Source organism: Heloderma suspectum, chromosome Z (assembly GCF_057233095.1).
Source record: "Heloderma suspectum isolate Gila_16-S chromosome Z, 16-S_ref, whole genome shotgun sequence".
Taxonomy (NCBI): Eukaryota; Metazoa; Chordata; class Lepidosauria; order Squamata; family Helodermatidae; genus Heloderma; species Heloderma suspectum.
In genome coordinates this window covers 838987-860827 of record NC_139476.1, presented here as the reverse complement: position 1 = coordinate 860827, position 21841 = coordinate 838987, and the positions used below count along the sequence as shown (strand labels likewise).

The 21841-nt window shown below is 51.8% G+C and overlaps 1 protein-coding gene across 2 annotated transcripts in view; it reads right to left on the bottom strand.

Annotated features, from left to right (window-relative positions):
• Positions 1 to 21841, bottom strand: part of LOC146333445 (guanine nucleotide-binding protein G(I)/G(S)/G(O) subunit gamma-7) — a 128383-nt gene that overhangs the window by 66364 nt on the left and 40178 nt on the right. The window contains exon 1 of one of the 2 annotated variants that reach the window (XM_084826127.1): positions 16441 to 16459. The exons of the other annotated variant lie outside the window; for it this stretch is intronic. The gene's annotated coding sequence lies outside the window, so the exon portion shown is untranslated. Of the gene's footprint in view, positions 1 to 16440; positions 16460 to 21841 lie in introns of those variants that run through there. 2 annotated transcript variants of the gene reach the window in all.

Below are 21841 nucleotides of genomic sequence, written 5' to 3'. Positions count from 1 at the left end.
TGTGTGGAAGGACAGAAAGGGGGGGGGGGACCGTTTTCTACTCCAAGCGAGCAAAAGCAAAAGAAAAGCTGGGGCAGGAAGGTTCAGGCTGTTCTGTGTGGGGGGTGCAATGAAAGTGCAGCACAGCACAGCAACCTCTGCGGGATGAGCAAGGAGGAAGGGAAGGCTGGGCTCTGATCTGCTGCTTGGAGAGAAGAGAAAGCCACGAGCGGGGGGGGGGGGAGGCTGCTAAAGGTCACACCACCATGCCAGAGGAGGAGGAGGAGGCTGCTGTGCATCGCGGCAAAAGGACTGACTCAGCCTGGCGCTTCCCCCTCACGGTATCTCCAGATCTCGCGGAGAGGCTCTGCAAGTGAGAGTTGTGAGGCTGGAGGCTGTTTACATAAGAGGAGAGCTACCAGCTGCCTGATGGAAAGACGGCACCCTGCAAGAGGGCACCAGAGGACCGTCTGGAGAAGATGCGGCCCAGGCGTGGCAGCTGGGCAGCGGGGCGGGGCTGGAAGCCGGGCGGTTGTCTCGGTGCCGGACGTGGTCAGAGCCAGCCAGGTGGCACACGCACAGAGAAGTAAGGTCAGCAGCCAGAATAGGGCAGTCCCTTTCTTAGTTCAAGAGTGAGCAAGCTTTCACAGGCCCCAGAACCCTCCTTCAGGCGGGACAAGAGGCAAAGAAATAGAATAAAAAAAGAGAAAGATGCTTGTGGGAAAAGGCCCCTTCAGCGCTCTGGAAGGTGCCATGGAAGAGGTGGTGCCTGCAGAGCAGGGGATCACAGGAACAGTGCCGTGCACTGAGCCAGACCCTGGGCCCATCCAGCCCAGTACTGCCAGCACGGACGGGCAGGGATGGCTCTCCAGGGTTCCAGGCAGGGTGCTTTCCTGGCCCGCCCTGGAAATGGGGCCTGGGACCTTCTGCATGCAAAGCAGGGGCTCTAACACAGAGCTACGGCCCTTCCCTTAATAACAAAGTAAGATTCTAGTCCTCATGGTTCTGAATAAGGTCTGATTAATGTCCTGAATAAAGTCTGAATAAAGGACAGAGAAAGCTGCCTTATACAGAACCAGTGCCTCGCTCCATCTAGCCCAATATTGCCAACACTGACGGGCAGCAGCAGTTCTCCAAGGTTTCAGGCAGGGGGTTTTCCCGGCCTGCCTGGAGATGCCGCCAGGATTGAACCTGGGACCTTCTACATGCAAAGCAGGGCCTCTGCCACTGAGCATGCCATGTCAGAAGACCTCCGTCCAATGGGGTCAGGTGCAAGAATGCAGGGCCGCACAAGGAGAAGCCCCCGGGTGGTGCATGTGTGTGTGCACACACAGGACCGAAAAAGGGAAGTGTGCACACGCAAGAGAGAGGAAGAGGTTTCCCTCGTCACAAGAGGGAAGAGAGGCACCAAGGGGAGGCGATCGGGCCCGGCAGCTCAGAGACACGAGGCCAACTGCAGAAGCCCCTTCGGCTCAGTCCAAGACACGGATCTGGGCCTGCTGAGTCACACCTGCACAACATCCAGCCAGTTCCCATTTCTGAAGAAGGAGCCACAGACCTCCATAAGCAATGCAAGTGCTGTTGACAGGAAGTTTCCCAGCCAAGTGAGCTGCCAGCAGGAATGAGAACTTGCACCTTGCACACAAGGTGGAGGAGAGCAGCTAGAGGCTGGTCCTGGTGGAGCAGGAAGGACAAGATTGGCAGGACCACTGCCACCGCCTCGCTTGCTGGCCCAAATCCCACCAGGCCCCTGTGGCAAGAGGCGTCTTCGCTGCAGCCCAGGAGATGCTCCCTTCCGCCCAGAGAGGAGCCACGCAACGCAGCTCCCAGCCCACCCAGAGCACACTGGTGGCAGCAGCTCCAGCACCGTGGCGGAGGGGACCCCTCGCAAGCTGAGCGGGAGGCCAGGGAAGGGCCAGCAGAGCAGGCTGGAAGAAAACCAAACGTAGCTCCATGCACAGGGCTTGCCTCAAATCCCCCACCGCTGGGGTCGCATCGGGGGCGGAAAAAGCACAGCGATGGCCCCCCGAGGGGAGGTTGTGCACCCTTGCACTAGTCGGTGGTATAAGCCAGCCACTCTAGGCCAATTTCCCTACCAGGGTTCACTTTATCCAATTCCTCTGATGGGATCCATCCCCCTCGGAGGGAGGTTCATCCCAGGACAACTGAAATGGAGTTCGTGAGCAGTCCTAGCACCTCGGGGACTTAAAGCCCACCACTTTCCACCCATTAGGGGACCGGGAGCTGATCAATGCATGGGCCAACCACGTGGCCAAGGTAGCACCAATCCATTCATCTGAGCAGCCGACACAAGCTAAGCATGGAATGGGAGGGGTATAAGTCACGTATGGAATTTGTGGCCCAAGGGTGCAGGGGACGGCTGCCGACAGAGCGTTAGAAGGGGGTGAGACAAATCCATAATGGGAGGGAAGAGGGGGAGGATCAACTGAGCTCACCACAGCTGCTAACAGAACTGGGAGCCTGAACCCCAGTTGCTCAGGAGCCAGGGCAGGGCAGAGCAGGGTGCTGCTGAATTTGTTCCGGGCTTATGGGCCACCCAGAGACATCCGGTTGGGCCGCTGTGGGAAGGAAGCAAGAGGCCTGGCTAGATGGATGCACCTGAGTCAGATCTACCCTCAGGGCTGCTGTGATACTTAGGAACATTGGAAGTTGCCTTCTACTGAGTCAGACCTTGGGTCCATCTAGACCAGTACTGTCTACACGGACTGGCAGCAGGGGCTCTCCCTCCAGGGTTTCAGGCAGGATTCTTTCCCAGCCCTACCTGGAGACACTGGGGATCGAACCTGGGGCCTTCTGCATGCAAAGCAGAGGCTCTGTCACGGAGCTACAGCCTCTCCTTCCATACTGAAGTGTTCAGGACAGGGACTCTGTGCCCTCAGTCTCAAGGGCAGATTCGTTGTTGCTTCCCCCACATCCTTTCTTTCTTTATGCACCCCACTCTGTCAAACCGTGTCCCCCTCCTTCTCCGTCCCTCTGCACTTCCTGCCTCATCCACCCTTTTCCCTTTCGTGACTGCCTTCCAAAAAAAAATCAAAACAGGCTAAGATTATTATTACTATAAACACATTCCAGTCTCTGAGCCCTTGGATCCAACTCTTTTAATGCCCTCAGGGGCTCCAAGGGGCTCTGCAGGCCGCCAGGCCTTGGAAGCCATGCTTGCACAAGTGCTCCAGATCTGCTCAGCCCCATGCAAGCCAGAGACAGCTATGCTGAATGAAAAAGTGCCTCACTGATACAGCAGCAAAGCCCTTGATTTTTGGGTGGGGAGCTGGGCAGGGAGGGGGGCTGAGAAAGGCAGCCCTGGCTGGGAAACTGCACGGCAGGTGTCTGCACCCCGCTTACCTAAGCCAGGAGGAATTAGTCCTGCCAGGCAGTCTAGACTGTGGTAACTGGGACTGTGGCATGATCCATGGGCCAGAAATAACAACAGGAAGGGAAGGTGGCCAGGGACAGAATGGGCCACTGGCACCACCTAGCGGCCAGCGCACTCCTTTGCAGATGTCCTCAGGAACAAAAGAAACATTGCAAGCCCTTTCCAAGGAATCATGCACGTTTCCTCCTCATGGACCAGGATGGGTTTTTGGAGGAACTGGCCCTGCCTGGGAGATCTTGTATGAGTCTAAGTGGATTCCAAAAGTGCCCTGATCCGTTCCCCTACCTTAAAACCAGGCAAAAAGGAGGCCCTGCTTCAAAGCCCTGACTTACTCCAAAGCAAGATGCGCCTCCAATCCAGCAGCAGGGCCTGTTCAGTGATTCCCTCGGGCTGTTCGCTCATGGCCGCTTTCACATCATTCCAGAAATAACTGAAGACCAATCCATTCTATTCTGCCTTTGAAAATTGCATAATAAGTAATAACAAAATGATGACCACTATTATTATTTTATCATTGTTATTATCAAATTATTATTATTATTTGCTGGAGTTCTTTATGTTGGATTTGGATGTTTGGATTTTTGTTACATAACGTAATTGAATATGCTTGTTTTTAGAGCACTGTTTCAGGCTGCAATTCTATGCATGCTTATCTGGGAGTAAGTCTCACTGAACTTAGAAGAGACTTACATCTCCGTAGACATGCACATGATTGTGCTGTAAATTGTACAACAGCGAGGGAGCGCAGTGTTTAAGAGTTTTAAAGAGTTTTATTGCTTGCTTGTTTTTCAAACCACAGCCTCATGTTCAAGGGTTAGTCGTTTTGGAAATTTGTTTGAAAGTTGAACAGAAAGGTACATTTAAAAATAATAAACAAACATTATACATATTTTGTTTTGCACTAGGTCATTTTACTGTTCAGATTATTAAACTAGGATCAGCTTTGGGTGACTCTTACATGAATACTGGTGCGGCAAAAGCTCTCTTTACATCCAGGTGCTTCTCTTATCTTTGGAACCACAAAGCCACCCTCCTCAGGTAACCGGGGTCAAGAGAAACCTGATCTGATGTAATACTTTGAGACCAACAAGAGGCAATCCTTGCTAAATCTTTGCTAGGAGTGTCACGGGCGCCATCTACCGCTCTGCTGTCTCAGTGCATGCAGCGACCAACCACAAAAAGCTACCCTTTTAAGATATTTTGTGCGAGTTTCCCTGTGCCAGGGGCATCAAAATTAGCTCTGCACACCTCCTTATCCAAGTCCTCCAATGAGGAGACCTGTTTGTGTCCAAAGGAGAACAGGAAGCAAACACAATGTCTCATCCTTTATCATTCTTTTGGGTTTTTCCCACATTTCCTAAAAATGTATTCCAGTGTTTATCAAAACCTCTCTCCCTGTTCCCTCCTCCCCGCACCACCCCCCCAAAAAATGTGCATAGATCCAAGAAATTAAAGCAAAGCACAACATCTCTTGGTACATTTTATGATTTTTTGCCAACCAAAGAGCTGTTAAAAATAAGTAACGGTACCATCCTATGCATGTTTAGACAGAAAAAAGTCCTACAACTCCCAGCATTCTCCAGCCAGCATGTTTTTTCAGTCTAAATGTGCATAGGGTGGTCCCCTAAATGACACAAAGCTGGCAAAAACATAGTTGAGTTCAACTTGAGAGACCCTTAGATGTGATCACCAGTCTTCGCTGGTGGACTCAGGATCAGACAATGACTGCCAATCCTTACACAAAGATAATCAGAGCTTTGCTTGGGCCATTCCCCCTTTACACAGGAGAAAATCCGCTTGCTCTGAAACACACCAGGTGCCAAGCCAACGGAGCGTTCCCACTGGGCCCACAGAATCCACATTCATACCCAACAACTCACCTAATGAGAATCCATATGCACCCAGCTTCTAGAGCCTCATCACATGCCCCTTGCCTCTCCCTTGGAGCTTAGCAAATACTTGACAAGTTGCTCTCAGCGAATGCCTTCCTGTCAAGGGTCTCAAAAGATTAAAAGCATCATCAAAGAGAACTGTAAAGGTGGGAAAAGGCTTTGGGGATCTCAAAGCCTGCAACCACACTGCAAAATGTGCAGCAGATCCCTCAATGTGCAGGCCGTGTTATCTTCCAGAACACAGGTTCAAGCCCTCTGTAATTGTAGAGTCAAACATGAGGCTGTTTGATGAAAACACACTGAACAGCCAACCGTGAGCTCGGGTTCATCCAGAGGTTCAAACGCGGGAAGTGGTAGAGTCCCTGCTTGGCAGGCAGGAGGTCCCACGTTCAGTCCCCTGGCATCGCCAGTTAAAAGGAACTGGAGGATGGAAAAGGTCCCTCTCTTTGCTGGATGGCCACTGTTAGTCAAATACTGGGCTACCTACTTCCTTAAAGTGTTAATGTGCTGCCTGTCAGGGCAAAGCCCTCCCCTGTTTATTCAGAGTGCAATCCTATGCGTGTTTAGAGAGGAAAATAGTCCTACAACTCCCAGCATGCCCCAGCCAGCTTGGTTAGCTGGGGCATGTTGGGAGTTGTAGGACTTCTTCTCTCTCTAAACATGCATGGGATTGCATCCTTATTTTATTAACACAATTTTTATACCGCCCACCAGCGATAGGCAGAGTTCTCAAGGTGGATTAGAAAACATGCATAAAGACCATAATTCAATTTAAAGGCAGTAACATGTCCTTCCTGTACAATGTTTAAATTTAAAGGGAGCCCCCTCCCCCTCCAAAGACACTGAAAGTTCTTCACTCCAGAGGGGCCGTGGCTCAGTGGCAGAGCCCCTGCTTCGCATGCAGACGTTCCCAGGTTCAGTCCTCGACAGCATCCACAGGGAGGCCTGGGAAAGAGTCCTGCCTGAGTCCCTGGAGAGCTGCTGCTGCCAGTCGGTACTGGCAGTACTGGACTAGATGGACAGTGGGTCCGACTCTGTATAAGGCAGCTTCTGATGTTCCTGTTTTAGCAACCCAAAGAGGTGTCCATGATATGATGACAACCACTCGTCTACAAGTTCGAAACCACCAGAATTGCTCCATATTTTATTTCCACTCGACATCTATTCTTTACTAACACACAGGAACTGGAAATTTTCCAGTGGGTAAATAAAGCACTAGAAAGTTTTGAGGGAAAGTTTCCATTTTGGAGAATTTCCCTGCCCCGTATCACTGCTCCAAATCGAAGTGGGACAGCTACCGCTCCCTGGCTAAACACAGTCAGTCTTGGAAATCTCCCCTTCACCCACATGCATACACAGAGGGCTGGAAACACTTTGCTTCCTAAGCGTCAACAAGATGGTGATCTCTGATTTGCGCGCACGAATCCTTAGAAGCTGGGGAAGTTTTTTCCTATAAGCCTGGCGTGAAATTAGCAAAGCGAGGCAAAGATGGCCCGCTGCTGCTGTTGTGATTTGGTCCCTGCGCTGCTGTGTCCATTTGCACAGAAACGGCACAGGCCTCCACACCTCCCTCGGCCCACTGAGGCTATCTGATGTCACTTCCAACTATAATCTGGGGACCGCAGGTTTTATTGGGGTGATCTGTTTTTTATACTAAACAGAGTACTTTATTAACTATTTATCTATTGCTTTTCTGTTTATTTTGAGCAGATTTATGTATCGTGTATGGCTCTTTCAGAGAGTTTTACCCTTAAAGACAGTCCAATTGCCATTTTAAATAAATAAATGACACAAATAAATAGCAAAACAGTGCTTTTCTGCCAAGATAGGCATGCATGCCCGTGGCAAGTGTGTTTGTAGGCAGATTTACAACACAATCAACAGCGTAATATTGGCAGCGTGGGACATCCCTCTTCAGGGTCCCAGCCAGCCAGCCAGTCAGCTATGCCCTTTTCCACAATACTCCATTAGATTTCCTCTTACTCCCACCAACAGACAGACCACATTCTCTGCCTGCTAAGCACAGACCACACTGGGCTATTTCGGGAGGAGGGGTCCCCCGCCCAACCACAAGGACTTTTTTTTTGCACTTCAGGCTTCCCCCTAAGCATGCCCACACCTTCCCCTCTTGCATGTGGGTGGTGCCATTTTGGCTACCTACGGAACGGCACCCGGAGAACGAAGCTCGTGATTTAGAGTGTCTGATGACAGGAAATACTTCTAAGCTGTGAATCGCCACTATGTTGTCCCTGCTGCAGAGCCCACTCTCGAATACAGTATCAAAAGAGGAGTTTTTTAAACCTGTGTTTACATTTCGGAAAGTTACGAGCTGAAGCAGCGAGATCTTTGCCATTATGTAAGGAGGCAGTCACCGGCACCTTCCCAGCAAATTGCAGGCTAATGAGAAGGCCGCTTGCCTAGAGAGTAAGTTGGCCTGTTATGCAAGGAAGATGCATCACAGACTGATGACAGCCCTTTTGGCAGGTGCCTCTGAGTCAACCAGGAGAGATGCTGTTTCATGCCAATCTGTGAAGGATGGAAAAGACACCTCACCAAAATGTCCGTATAACTGGTTCTGGTGATTGTTTGGGGACATTCTGTATCTTGGTGGCCAAGGACTGGCACAAATCACACCCATCAAGAGGAGTCCACTGTCCACAAGGCAAAACTCTCCCCAGTAACAACGAAGCATCCCCTGGTGTCACTAACCAGGCAGGGGGGCTGCATTTCCTTGCCACACCCCCACCAAGTGGAACCATTTATCATTTGGTGAAGCCCTTGATGGTTTAATTTAAACTGAAGGAGGGTCTAGAAATGTCAGAAGAATAAACCACAGGCTGGCCCGGCCCAGAGTTGCCTCCTTCATGGGAAACTGCCGGAGGCAACGCCAAGTCCAACCATAGTTGTTCCCCATATCCTGAGGCAACTGAGCAAGTCCGGCAGAGCAGAATTTGTGGGGCTGCCCTGCTCTGCCGCCCGCACTTCCCAGAGTGGACAGCAGCTGAAGCAGCTAATGTCGCCCACCCCCAGGCTCCAGCACAGGTGGGCCGAAAAAGCACAAGACAGGGCAACCAGGTGGGCAGACAAGCGTTTCTTCGTTCATGCATGGCAAAGGCAGACTGCAGGGGGAGGAGGCCAAGGCGCCTTCACAAGCTGGCATACGGATTGCCCAACATTTGCTCCTGTGGCTGCTCCCCCATGTTCAGAGGCTTTTAAAATTCTGGTTGGTTGGTTGGTTGGTTGGTTTCTGCCCTGCTGCTCACTTCCCAAACTGATGGCGTGTTTAACTTGCACAACTGTTAACTGAGATGGTCCCATGCATTATGGCTCTGTGGGAGAGCCCATCCTTGCACAAAGAAGGTCCCAGGTTCAATCCCCGGCAGCACCTCCAGGTGGGGCTGGGAAAAAAACCCTGCCTGAAACCCTGGAGAGCCGCTGTGGCCGGTCCATGTCAGCGATACTGAGCTAGATGGACCCAGGGGGATCTGACTCTGTGTCAAGCAGCTTCCCAGGTTCCTAAGCACCATCTCATGGAGGAGGAGAAGGCTATCGGTGGCTACTAGTCCTGATGGCTCTGTGCCACCTCCAGCATCGGAGGCAGTGTGCCTATGTGCGCCAGTTGCTGGGGAACATGGGTGGGAGGGTGCTGTTGCACTCACGTCCCGCTTGTAGGTCTGACTCTGCGTAAGGCAGCTTCCTCCGTTCCTGTGCTCAACAGCGTTGGCTTCATATCTTAGGGGAGTCCCCTGCCCCATTCACTTGCCCGCTCCCTCTGGACCCAATCCATGCCACTGCCCAGAAGGTGGAGGCAAGGCCAGGAGAGGGCTGCTGCTCTTCTCTTTGCTCTGCCCCCTGCTTGTGCCGCTTGGAGGGGGCAGCAGAACAGGGGCGGCTGGAACAAGGAGGAGCAGCCCAGTGGTGGGCTCCGTGGGCCTCAGCAGGTGCCCAGCCATGCCAGGCTTGACCAAGCCTCCACCACATGGTTGGTTCTTCTACCTGTTTTTTCTCATGTGTTGTACCCCACCTTACATCTTAAGTCCTCCAGTAGAGACCGTCCATTTGTAACCTCTTTTTAGATTTGTGTGTGTGAATCTCTGTGTGAGATTTGTGCACATCCATTTATTGTTACATACAACAACAACAACAACAACGATATCCTGCCATTTCTTCCCCTCTTGCAAGGAACCCAAGGGAGCTGGCATAGTCCTCCGCCTCTCCATCGTTATCCTCACAACAACCCTGTGAAGTAGCTTAGGCTGAGACTCGGTGACTGGCGCAAAGTCACCCAGTGAGGTTCACAGCTGAGTGGGGACAAGAATCCTGGTCTCCTCAGTCCAAGCCCAATGCTCCAACCACTAAGCCACACTGACTGGCAAATTCCACACCCAGAGGGGCCTGCGACATTTTGAAAAAGGATCTCCACAAGCAGCCCAGAACGCCTAAAACCGATGATCCAAATCGAGCATGCCTCTCCCTCTCCATGTAGCAATCTCACCGTGACAATATTTTGACAAAGAGCTAGGAGCACAGGCTACTCAGAAGGGATACAAACTGCTTGTTTACATCTTGATATGCATTTCATTCCTAGGTACACTCAGTTCGGAACGCACTGACAAACTGACACCACGGACTTGTTTTGGAGATTAGAAGAGGCTGCTGCAAAAGGGCCCCCCCCCCCGAACAGCTGCAAACCCCCCTGTGTGCTTTTTAAAATCAATCCTGGGCAACTTTAAAGCAACGATTAATAATAATTATAAGAACAATTAATGGAAGGGCTTGTCACGGAGGCTGACGCATCCACAAGGGAGCAGCACAGAATCTGATTTCAGACAAAAGCTAAAAAGAGGACACAAACCAGACCGGGGGGGGGGGGGGGGGGAGATTGGTTGGGCCTTTGACAGGTCAAAACAAGTTCTGTTCAGCTGACCGGTCAAATAATGGTCAAGGATTTTGAAAGCACTGACTTTTTTTGGAAGAACAGAAAGGATACTTTAATCCTCAGCACACTGCCTGTTTATGCTAATTCACACACACACATCCCCCAAACTAGTAAATTAGTTAGAAGTGTTCTTGAGAAACCACGACGATGATCGGTTCTTCTAAGCTTGTCGGTGCTTCTGTGCCTGGGCCCAGCCTCTCTCCTCACAAGGAGCTTTACAGAGCAAACGGATCTCACCGGGGGGGGGGGGGGGGGCTTTCCGGGGCCCTGCGGCAAGCAAGGCGCAGTCCCCGGTGACCCGCCTAGGGCTGCTGGGGTCCCTGTCTGTACGTGGCGCCCTCACATAGGCCCACTGGGAGCAGGGGTGCTCTGCTGCCACGCTTGCCCCGAGGGCCGCTGGAGGCCTAACCCTACGTCTGCCCTGGGTATCAATGGCGCCACTGCGGAAGGAAGCCAACTGCCCCCGTCACAGTGGTGTCCTCAGCTTCCCATTGGCAATTCAGGGGTCCCAGGGGTCCCCTGCGGAGGCCGAGAGACTGGCTGACTAATGCAGGGGGCTGAAAATGCGCCCTGCCAAGCCGCTGCTGGCGGCCCTGCATCTGCCACAGCAACGGCACTTCCCGTCGGATGAGAGAGCAAAGGTCAGCCAAGGATTCCCTTGGTGGCGTCCACACAAGCGCTGCCACGGGGATCCCGCTGGGATCGCAGTTCTCTCTTCCGGCTCCGCACCAGGGGCGCGGGACCTGGCTTTGTGCAGATTTCCCCCATTCTAAAGGATGAAATGTCTCCCCGAAGGCTTCGCTGCTGGCAGTCAGAGCGGGAAGCTCAACAGGCTGGAATCTGGGGTGGTTTGGCCCCGGACTGTTGGCCGCCAAGAGCTTCTCCCAAATGGAGTTTGGCCCCCGGGCTGTTAAGAGGTTCTGCATCCCAGCCCAAAATGGATGGTGGGAGAGAGATCACCTCATGGGTCAAACGTCCATCCTGAGTGACCCAGATTCCGGGACGTATCGCACCCCCAGAGAGGAGCAGGTAGGAGGGGGCACTGGGGAGGGACCATGCTCCCATCTGCCTCTCCATCTCTGCAGAGGACCTGCACTCCAGCTCAGCGGACAGGGAGAAACCCAGTCCAAGACAGAACAGCAGCAGCAGCGAAACATGCCTGGGTGTCGCCAAAAGGGGTCCATCAGAGCCTACCCATTCTCCCAAGGGTGCTGGCCAGCCCACAGCCACAGATCAGGGAGAACACCCGGCCCATGGAGAAAGTGGGCTGTAGTCCACAGAGGCTGCCACCACCACTTTTCCTTTTCTCTCCACACACCCCGCCCTGCGTGTCACGTCTTCTCAGATTGTAAGCCTGTGGTGGCAGGGACTGTCTGGTTTTAGTGCTTGATTGTAAGACACTCCGGAAGCCTTTGGGGGGGCTGAGGAGCAGGATAAAAATCCCTTAAATAAACAAATGAATAAATGAATGAATGTATTGACAAACGTCAGTCTTTCAGCTGCCCCAAGATTCTTTCTTGCCTCTCCAAGGCTCAAGGGGTTACATCAGCCTCCTGCCAAACCCACTGCCCCCAAGGGGTGCTGGACTACAACCCCAACACATCTGGATAGAGGAAAACGGCTAGGCACTCTTCAGATTTATAAGCCTCACAATCAGAATCAAGGAACAAAAGCACAAAAAGAATATTCAGGGCCAGGGCCTCAAACGAGCGGGAAAGGATCAAAGCTCCTGGAAGCGCGAATAGGGGACTTGGCTGGGTGCTTGAATCAGCTGACGGATTTTTCCATGGAAATTCCCTCCTCGCAGCCTGGAAAGAGGAAAACGGGAGGGTCTTTCCTGCCTCCTTTGCACACGGCGAAGCATGGGGCAGGGAAGGCAGCAGCCGAGGGGACATTCCAACTGGGCTGTAGGCCACGGGGCACTTTCCTGAACCAGAGAGGGCAAGAGGGAGTCATTCGTTCCCGCTCAAGGCAACACCCCTCGGTGGCAGCCTCTGGGCAAAAACCTTTCGACCTCTCCCCACCCTCCAATTAACATCAGGTCACATCTTCAGGGAAGGCTCAACCCAACAAACGTATTCGAAATTTGGATGTCGTTCCTGCCCGGGCAAACGGGCTCAACGGAGCTTAACAAGTTCCCCCTTGTTTCATTTCCCCCTCAGGACACCTCTTCAGCTAGACCAGGGTGCAAAACAAAATGCAGCTCTCCAGGGTTCCCCAAATGGCCAGATCACCTTTCCGTGGCCCCGCCCCCTTTTTCTCGACCCCCAAATGTTTGGTGGTTTCCCAGCTTTTTCTGCTGTCCCACCCACCCCCATTCTAAAAGGGGCAATAAGAGCTTTAAGCTGCAACTTGCTGGAATTTGTTGCACGTCTGGCCCCGTCCCATTTGCCTTCGGCCCCACCCGCCACTGGAAGCTTCTTCGAAATAGAACTCAGCCCTTGGGCCGAAAGAGGTTCTGCACCCCTGAGTCAGATGGAGGGTCCGAATATACCAGAGCAGGCTGTGGCAAAGGGCCATAGCTCAGTGGTCCAGCATACCTGCTTTTCCTCCAGACGGAGCATGGCCACGATGGCTCTGCAAAGGGCGGTGATAAATGCAGGCAGGATGAGTCTACCATGGCAGCCTAGTCAAGACAGCTAATGCAGCGTCTCTCTGAATATTAGTGGTAATGGAGCAAACCACTGGGGGGTGTTTTGCCCTCACGCCCTGGTTTGTGGGCTTTTTAGTGGGGCATCTCAACTAAGTGAACCCTTGAACTGATCCAGAAAGGCCCTTTTTATTTATTATTTATTATTGCATTTATGCCCTGCCTTTTGTCCTCTTGCAAGGAGCCCAAGGCGGCTTACGTGGCCCTCCACCTCCTCTCCATTTTATCCTCACAACAACCCTGTGAGGTAGGTGAGGCCAAGAGTCAGTGACAGGCCCAAAGTCACCCAGTGAGCTTCATAGATGAGCGGGGACTCGAACCCGGGTCTCCCCAGTCCCAGTCTGACAATCTAAGGACTACGCCACCCTGGCTCTCTTGCCACAGTCTCAGAAAGGGCTCCCACAAGTCACCCCAGTGGCCATATGTGGACCCTCCATCAGACTCAGGGGTGCAGAACCTCTTTCAGCCCAAGGCCTGGGTTTGGGGAGAGAGAGAGGCTTGCTTAGCCAATGGAGAGTGTTTTCTCCCCAAGCACGGAGACCCTTCCCACGCAGCAGCCTGGAAAATGAGGCCTCATGCCAGCCGTTCCCTGGCACTGTCCTGGCTGCCACTTCCCCGCAAACAGCAAGCCCGCTCAGTGCCAAAGTTATGTTTTGTTATGTAGGTCCGAGCCAGGCTGCAAAATCACTCGTTGGACCGAAAAAAGAAAGCCATCAACAAGGAGCCGGAAGCACTGGAGGCGTCGTTTGTGTGCCTCCTCCCTCCGTCTCTGCTTCGGAAGAGAGACTTCCTGCCTTCCTGTAAGACCTCATGCACGGCTCAGCCATTTTCCGGTCACTCAGCTGACTGCGAGGGAGGCAGCAACGTGGAGGCGATCTTTGTGGATGAATTCCAAGAATCAAACTCCGTGGCATTCAAGCCAGCGTTCTTTCCCACCAGTCAGAAAGAGAAAAAACAAACACAACAGAAGTATCATTTTGCACGGTTTCACATCTTGCTTCTCCTCCACTGGGCCAGCAACCAGCTTGACATCACGTGAGCTTTGCACCCAAAATTAGATCAGTGAAGTTCACACAGCTCCTTTGCCTTTCAAAAGAAAGCTTAATCACTTCCAGGGGTGGCTCAGCCACCCCAATGCTAGACAGAGAGGACATGCTAGAGAAAACGGCTTCCAACGGATGTGTAACCCCCTCGGAATGTAGGAAGAGGCCTGTCAAATCAGACTGCAGCCCATCTGCCCAGTATCTTGTTTCCAGCAGTGGTAGCGACACGCAGGGCTTCGAGGTGACAGTAAACACTGTCAAGTCTGCCCTCTCCTCCTGCACACATTTGCGCAATTCCTTTTTTAAAGCCCCCTAAGCCACATCTTGCGGCCACTGGCTGGGCAAGTTCATTCTTGGGCCTCCCTTGCAAAGGACGACTTTTGCGGCCTCCTCCAAATCCTACCACGGATCGAATGAGAGGGGGCCACAGCCCCCTCACCCCGCGGACATCATGAAATTTCTGACCACGCCAGTCCCACGCTCTTTGGTCAAGCCAAGCCTGAACACACTGGCCAACCTGTGGCACCTGAAATGCCTCCTGAGCTACGATGGCAGGAACAGACGGCGAGTATTCCCGTTGCCTCGGAACAAGAGACAGGAGGAGGGCGCACGGAATAGTTGCAGGGGCAGCATGCCCTCCTCGGTGTGCTGAGACTCAAGTTCGGCCAGGAACCTCCAGCTTGATCCAGCCGTGATGCAATCGCCAGCTGGAACAGCAGCCTGACATCCAAATAAATACACACATAAATAAAACAGGGGCTCTGACGCTGAGCCATGGCCCTTCCCTCAATAATAAAGTAAGAATCTAGTTCTCATGGTTCCAAATCAAGGGCTGATTTTAAAGAAGAACACAGGAAGCTGCCCTATATGGAGTCAGGCCCTGTGTCCATCCAGCCCAGTACTGCAGACACTGACTGGCAGCGGTGGCTCTCCAGGGTTTCGGGAAGGATTCTTTCCCACCCCACCTGGAGATGTTGCCGGGGATTGAACCAGGGACCAAACCAGGGACTGTCTGCATGCAAAGTGGGGCTCTGCCATGAAGTTACAGCCCTTTCGCCATGCCAGCGAGCTGAGTCAGGGCCCTCCATGCCAGCCTTGGTGCCAATCCAAAGGATGTACCGTTTCGCAAGACCCAGATCCTTGGCGTCAAAGGTCCCACTGCTGCTTCTGCTTTCCAAGACAGAGGCAGTGTGCACATGATGCAGAGGCCCCTTTCCTCGGAAGTGGAGAGACACCACAGGCGGCCCCAAACTTCTTGGAATCTCACAGGCAGATGCACATTTCGGAGCTGAACTTGGTGAGGCGATGGCAAAACGAGGAGCCACCGAGAATCACTGGAGGCTCCTGCAACCTGCAGGAAGTGCCGCCCCAGACTAGCAGTCTCTGTGGTGTCCATTTCAGAACTGGGTGCACTGGTCTGCAAAGCGGGACATCTGCTCCAGCCCTATACAGCCTCACACAGCCCAGGACCAGAATACCTGATGGAGCGCCTCTCCCGACATGAACCAACCTGGACGCTAAACTCGGCATCCAAGGCCCGCCTTCAGGCACCTCCTCCGAGGGAGGCTTGGAGGGTGGCAACAAGGGAGAGAGCCTTCTCGGCAGGGTCCCCCAATTAAAGGATGCTCTCCCTGACAAGACTCGCCTGGTGCCAACATTGTCCTCTTTTCCGTGCTCAGTTAAAACTGCCCTCTTCTCTCAGGCACTTGGCAGCATATGAGTTTTTAATCAGGTCCTGGATTGTCTTTGGTTGAAAACAATTTGTTTAAAAATTGTTTTTAGACATATGTTGTCTGTGTGTGTGCTATCTGTTTATGCTTTTATGTGTATGTTTTTATACTTTGTATAATGTATTTTTAATGGTTTTAAATTTTTGTGGGGCACCCAGAGAGCTTTCGCTACAGGGCAGTTTAGAAATATGATAAATGAAATGAAATTAAAACTTATTCCACAGCAGAATTTCAAAGTGCAGAATTTCCAGGCGCAGGCCTAGTGGAAACATCTGCTCTTTCCTTGCACAGAAGGAAGGAGTACCGAGGGCTGGACTAGGGTTCAAAGTCCAGATCAGCCACGAAACCTGCTTGGTAACCACAGTCTAGTCACTTTAGGGAAGGGACCGTATCTCTGTGGTGCAGCCCCTGCCAGGTTCCATCCCTGGAAGTGTCCCTGGAAGTGGAATAGCACAGGGGGCCAGGTTCTTCCTTGCTTGAGCAGGAAAACAAAACTGACCTCGCACTCTATTGAAACACATTCAGAATCCCCTCCCTGCCCTCCTACTTTTGTGCAGAGGTGAAAGCACAAAAACACACAGACGCGTGGCTGAGGTGTCCCTCAGTTCCTGTGTACAGCAGCTGCAAAGTCGGGTCAGGGGCGGAGAGGAAGAAAAGAAGGCAGAAAACAATGCGACTGGGCCAAGCTCCATCCACCAGGCCTCCAGGGCTTCTCTCCCCACCCCAGAAGCAGAAAAAATCCCTGGCCAAACAAGAGGAGTTGCCCCCCCCCGCTACTCACACCATCTGAGTTTCAAGAACAACCCTGCTGACCTTTCTGGAGAACCCGCTGTGCCAGATCGGTTCCACCCAGAGGTAAACAAGCTTGTGCAGGGACACAGGCCGCCCTGCAATGCACAGGCCTATGGGGAGAAAGAAGGTCACACAAGCTACCCGAAAGGCAGTTTTCCAAGACAGGAAACAGAAACTGGTAGTCGCAAGCAGTTCAAACGGCTTGGCAGTTGGGGCCTGCAGAACAGCTGGTAAACATCCAAGGCAGAACCAGGAGCTAGATTGGAGGAGCGAGATTCCATATACCCCGAAGAAATGGCTTAGCCAGCGGATGCAAAAAAGCAGAAGAGCTGTCCACTGGAGCACTAGAGGCAGCGACAGCAAACAGATATGCACTCAGGGAAGAAAGTTTTAAACCCTTGTCTTAAAGAGACAAGATAAACAGCAAAACCTGGTGCAAATGGCACCAGACAGGGTCAAAGTCAGGAGTGGCAGCAAACAAGCAAAAGGATGGGCATGCGCGCGCACACACGCCCCCCAGGGCTCAATTTCAGAGCACAAATCCAAGGCTTCCTGCCAAAGGGCGCCCACTGAGAGCCTGCCACTTGCAACGAAGCCCTCTCCCACCACTTTCTCCTCCGGGTCATTTTGAACTGCTTCTTGACGCAGCAGGCGTCACATCTGCGCCAACTGCAATCCCTGAGGGAGTGTCTGTCCTGGTATGACCCTGCCCAGGCACTACGGGCACCATCTGAGGTCCTCCTCCGAGTGTCTCTTCTGAGGGAGGTTCACAGGATGGCAACAAGTGCCTTCTCTGTGGTGGTCCCACAACTGTGGACTGATCTCCCCAGTGAGGCCCACCTGGCACCAACACTCTCAACTTTCTGGTGTCAGGTTACTTGATAGCGTATAACGAGATTTTTAACAGGTCAGGGGATTTTTATTGTTGGTTGTGCAAAACTGTTTTCTTTATTTTGGGATGGAGACGGTTTTCTGTTATATGGTATTTTTTATTGTCGTTATACTGTATTTTGGGAGGGTTGATTTTGCAAACTGCCCACAGAGCTTGCGCTATTTGGGAGATTCTAGAAATGCAATCATTGAATGGAAGCGATAAATGACAGATCAGTTCTGCAAAGAGGCTGCGGCCTCCAGGGCCAGAAGGACAATGAAAGACTCTAGCCTCTCCGGGTGATGTTACCCCAGAGGTGGCATAACACACACGCACAGGGCCGCTCATCCTCCAGGAACGTGGCAGGCACCCCGTTGCATGCCGTTCCAACCGAGGTTTATTACAAAAGACTTAATTAGCAGAGGCAGGCTGAGGCAGGCCGGAGCACCTGACTAGATTCACCATTATGTAAGACAGGTTCACACCAGGGAGTGTGTCAATCTGGCTCACCTGCCGGCTGTCTTCTGGGCTACAAGGTCACGGGAGCCGCCATCCAGGAGTCACCCAAGGTTTCCCAATGCTGTGGTAACAAGGAGAATGAGGACACCACCAAAGAAACATGCCAGGCACAGAAGTATCTACCGTCCATTGGCCACCTCCCCAGCTTCGTGCGCACCAGGTTCTGGGACCTCCCCGTCCATCCTGCACAGCTCAGGGCCTTGGCTGAACTCCTCTTTCCTCAAAAGCAGAAGCCAACAGGCTCATCCCATGAATGGTGGGAGGTTCAGGGCAGATCAAAGTCCTTCTTCGCACAGCTTAGAGTTAAACCACGGAATGTGGTGCCAAAAGATGTGGTGATGGGCACCAATTTGGATGGCTTTAAAAGGGGGTTGGACAAATTAAGAATCATAGAACAGTAGGGTTGGAAGGGGCCTACAAGACCATCGAGTCCAATTCATGGAAGAGAAGGCCGACAGTGGCTACTAGTCCTGATGGCTCTATGCTGCCTCCAGTATTGGAGGCAGTATACTAGGGAACACGAGCAGGAGGGGACTCTAAGCTATTAAATAAGGATGGCAAAACGATAACAGATGACAAAGAAAATGCAGAGGTGCTCAATTCCTACTTTGGCTCAGTCTTCTCCCAAAAGAGGGTCTATGACCCCCCCTGGCAAAGGCGAAGTACAGGCTGAAGGGGCAGGATTGCAGCTTGAGATCGATAGGTCAAGGAACACCTAATTACTTGGAATGAGTTCAGATCTCCAGGGCCAGATGAACTGCATCCTAGAGTAAGAAAGGAACTGGCAGAAGAACTCTCAGAACCGCTGTCTATTCTCTGAGAAATCATGGAGGACGGGGGAAGTGCCAGATGACTGGAGGAGGGCTAATGTTGTCCCTATCTTCAAAAAGGGTAAAAAGGAGGAACCTGGGAACTACAGAACAGTCAGTCTGACATCAATCCCTGGGAAAATTCTGGAGCAGATGATACAGCAATCCATCTGGAAGCACCTTGAAAACACTGCCGTGATTCCTCGAAGCCAACATGGATTTGTCAAGAACAAGTCCTGCCAGACAAATCTGATCTCATTTTTTGATCAAGTAACCTCCCTTGTGGACTGTGGGAATGCTGTAGACATCATATACCTCGACTTCAGCAAAGCTTCCGACAAAGTGCCCTATGATCTCCTGATGAGCAAACGAGCTCAAAGTGGGCTGGATGAAACAACGATCCGGTGGATCCACAGTTGGCTACAGAATCGGACAAAGAGTGCTTATCAATGGGACCTTCTCAAACTGGGGAGAGGTAACGAGTGGGGTACCGCAGGGCTCAGTCCTGGGCCCAGTGCTCTTCAACATTGTTATTAATGACTTGGAGGAGGAGGTGCAGGGAATGCTGATCAAATTTGCAGATGACACAAAATGGGGAGGGATAGCTAATACTTTGGAAGCAGAAACAAAATTCAAAGTGATCTGGATAGACTGGAGCGCTGGGCAGAAAACAAGAGAATGACATTTAATAGGGATAAATGCCAAGTTCTGCACCTAGGAATAAGAAACCAAAGGCACAGTTACAAGATGGGGGATACGTGGCTCAACAATACTGCAAGCAAGAAGGATCTTGGAATTGTTGTCGATCACAAGCTGAATATGAGCCAACAATGTGATGTGGCTGCAAAAAAGGCAAATGCTGTTTTGGGCTGCATTCATAGAAGCATCGCTTCCAAATCCCGGCAAGTACTGGTCCCCCTCTACTCAGCACTGGTTAGGCCTCATCTGGAGTACTGTGTCCAGTTCTGGGCACCACACTTGAAGAAGGATGCAGGCAAACTGGAGAGGGTTCAAAGGAGGGCAACACAGATGATCAGGGGGCTGGAAACAAAGCCCTGTGAGAAGAGACTGAAAGAACTGGGCATGTTTAGCCTTGAGAAGAGAAGACTGAGGGGAGATATGATAGCACTCTTCAAGTACTTCAAAGGTTGTCACAGACAGGAAGGCCAGGATCTCTTCTTGATCATCCCACAATGCAGGACACGGAATAATGGGCTCAAGTGACAGGAAGCCAGATTCCGGCTGAACATCAGGAGAAACCTCCTGACTGTTAGAGCAATACGACAATGGAACCAATTACCTGGGGCGGTGGTGGGCTCTCCCACACTGGAGGTGTTCAAGACGAGGCTGGACAGCCATCTGTCAGGGATGCTCTGACTTGGATTCCTGCATTAAGCAGGGGGTTGGACTCGATGGCCTTGTAGGCCCCTTCCAACCCTGCTATTCTATGATTCTATGATCGGGCTTATGTCCTGCTTGTGGGGTTCCCATGGAGGCATCCGGTGGGAATAGCATTATTCATTATAAAATGTATAAACCACTCCACACCGAGAGATATCAATGCGATATTGATGACAGCCAGGGTGGAATAGGGCTTAGAGAGTTGGACTGGGACTTGAGACCTGGGTTCTAGTCCTCGCTTGGCCATGAAGCCCACTGTGTAGCTTTGGGCCAGTCACAGACTGTTAAGAACATAAGACCCTAAGAAGAGCCCTGCTGGATCAGACCAAGGGTCCATCTAGCCAAGCGTACTGTTCAGACACTGGCCGAACAGCTGTTCATCAGGAACCTACAAGCAGGACATGAGTGCAACTGCACCCTCCCTACCTCTGGGCTACTCTTGGCCTAACCTACCTCGCAGCGTTGTTGTGAGGATAAAATGGAGACAAAGAGGGCCATGTAAGCTGCCTTGGGCTCCTTGCAAGAAGAGAAAAGGTGGGGTATAAATGTAATAATCTTTTTTTTTTAATTGGCACAGTGTACAATAAATTAAAATGCAAAATGTAAAAACATTATAGTGAAAAGAAATGCTGCACAACACGGGCCTTTAGTATGATCTCACAGGGCTCCTCTTACGTTCTCCACCACCACCGTTATCCTTTCTCACTGTTTTGCAAGCTTGATAACAGTGTGGAGAATCCCAGCTTTCCTTCTCCATACCTAGAAGACGTTCCTCCACCCTTCACCAGGTCCCAAAAGGCTGTTGAGGTCCCCCTGCCGCACCCTTCTCTCTCACACCAACACAGACACACACTGCGGCCCCTCTAATGTCAGACATCCTCCCATCTTCTCATGCCCGGCCGCTCCCAAGTACCAGTGGGACACTGATGGTTGGATACAAATCTCCATCCTGCCTTGCAAGCCGCTCACAAATCCACACATTAAAGGCCAGCTTAAAAACAAATACAGCTTCAAACCCAGACAGCGCCAAACAGGGCTCTGCTCTTTCGGACCACCAAAACCCAAAGGCTGCATTTATCCCTTATTTGGCTCTGTTGCTGGTGCCAACCCAACACTTTTCATAAAAGCACGGCAGAAAACCCATGTTGCTGGGAGGAGGCCTTTGCTTCCTCACCTTTTACTCTTATCCCCAAGGCTCTCTCTATGCAGGAGCCGCTTGCCCAGGGCGAGTCACAATTCCAGGGGGGAGAGTTCATTTGTTTACTGATGTTACACAGATCTTTTTGGAGGGAAACATGGGGTATAAAAATTTTACATGAAAATGAAATAAATTAGAGCAGCGTTCCCCAACCTGGTGCCCTTCAGATGGGTTGGACTGCAAGTCCCATCATTCTCAGCCAGCATGGCCAATGGGAGTTGCAGTCCCATCTGCAGGGCCCCAGCTTGGGGAATGATGAACTAGAGTGTCACAAACACACACACACCACTACCTATCTGCCTTTGCACACCTGCATGTCATGGAGCTGCTCAAGAAAACCCATTAAGCTACTTTCTTTGCAGACAGACCCCTGGAACACCTAGCCCACTGGTCCCTGCTCTCACCTGCAGGAGCTCCGCAGTGTCTTCCACGAGGAGCAATGGCCCTTCCCCTAGAAACCAAGTTTCCAGTCCTCATGGTTCCGAAAAGAGTGGATTTAAATAGGAACATGGGAAGGTGCCTTGACTGGTAGCTAGGGTGGCCCGATGTCCTACTCTTATTTATTTCATTTCATTTCTATACCGCCCAATAGCCGAAGCTACTCTGCAGAGAGCAGTCCTCTAT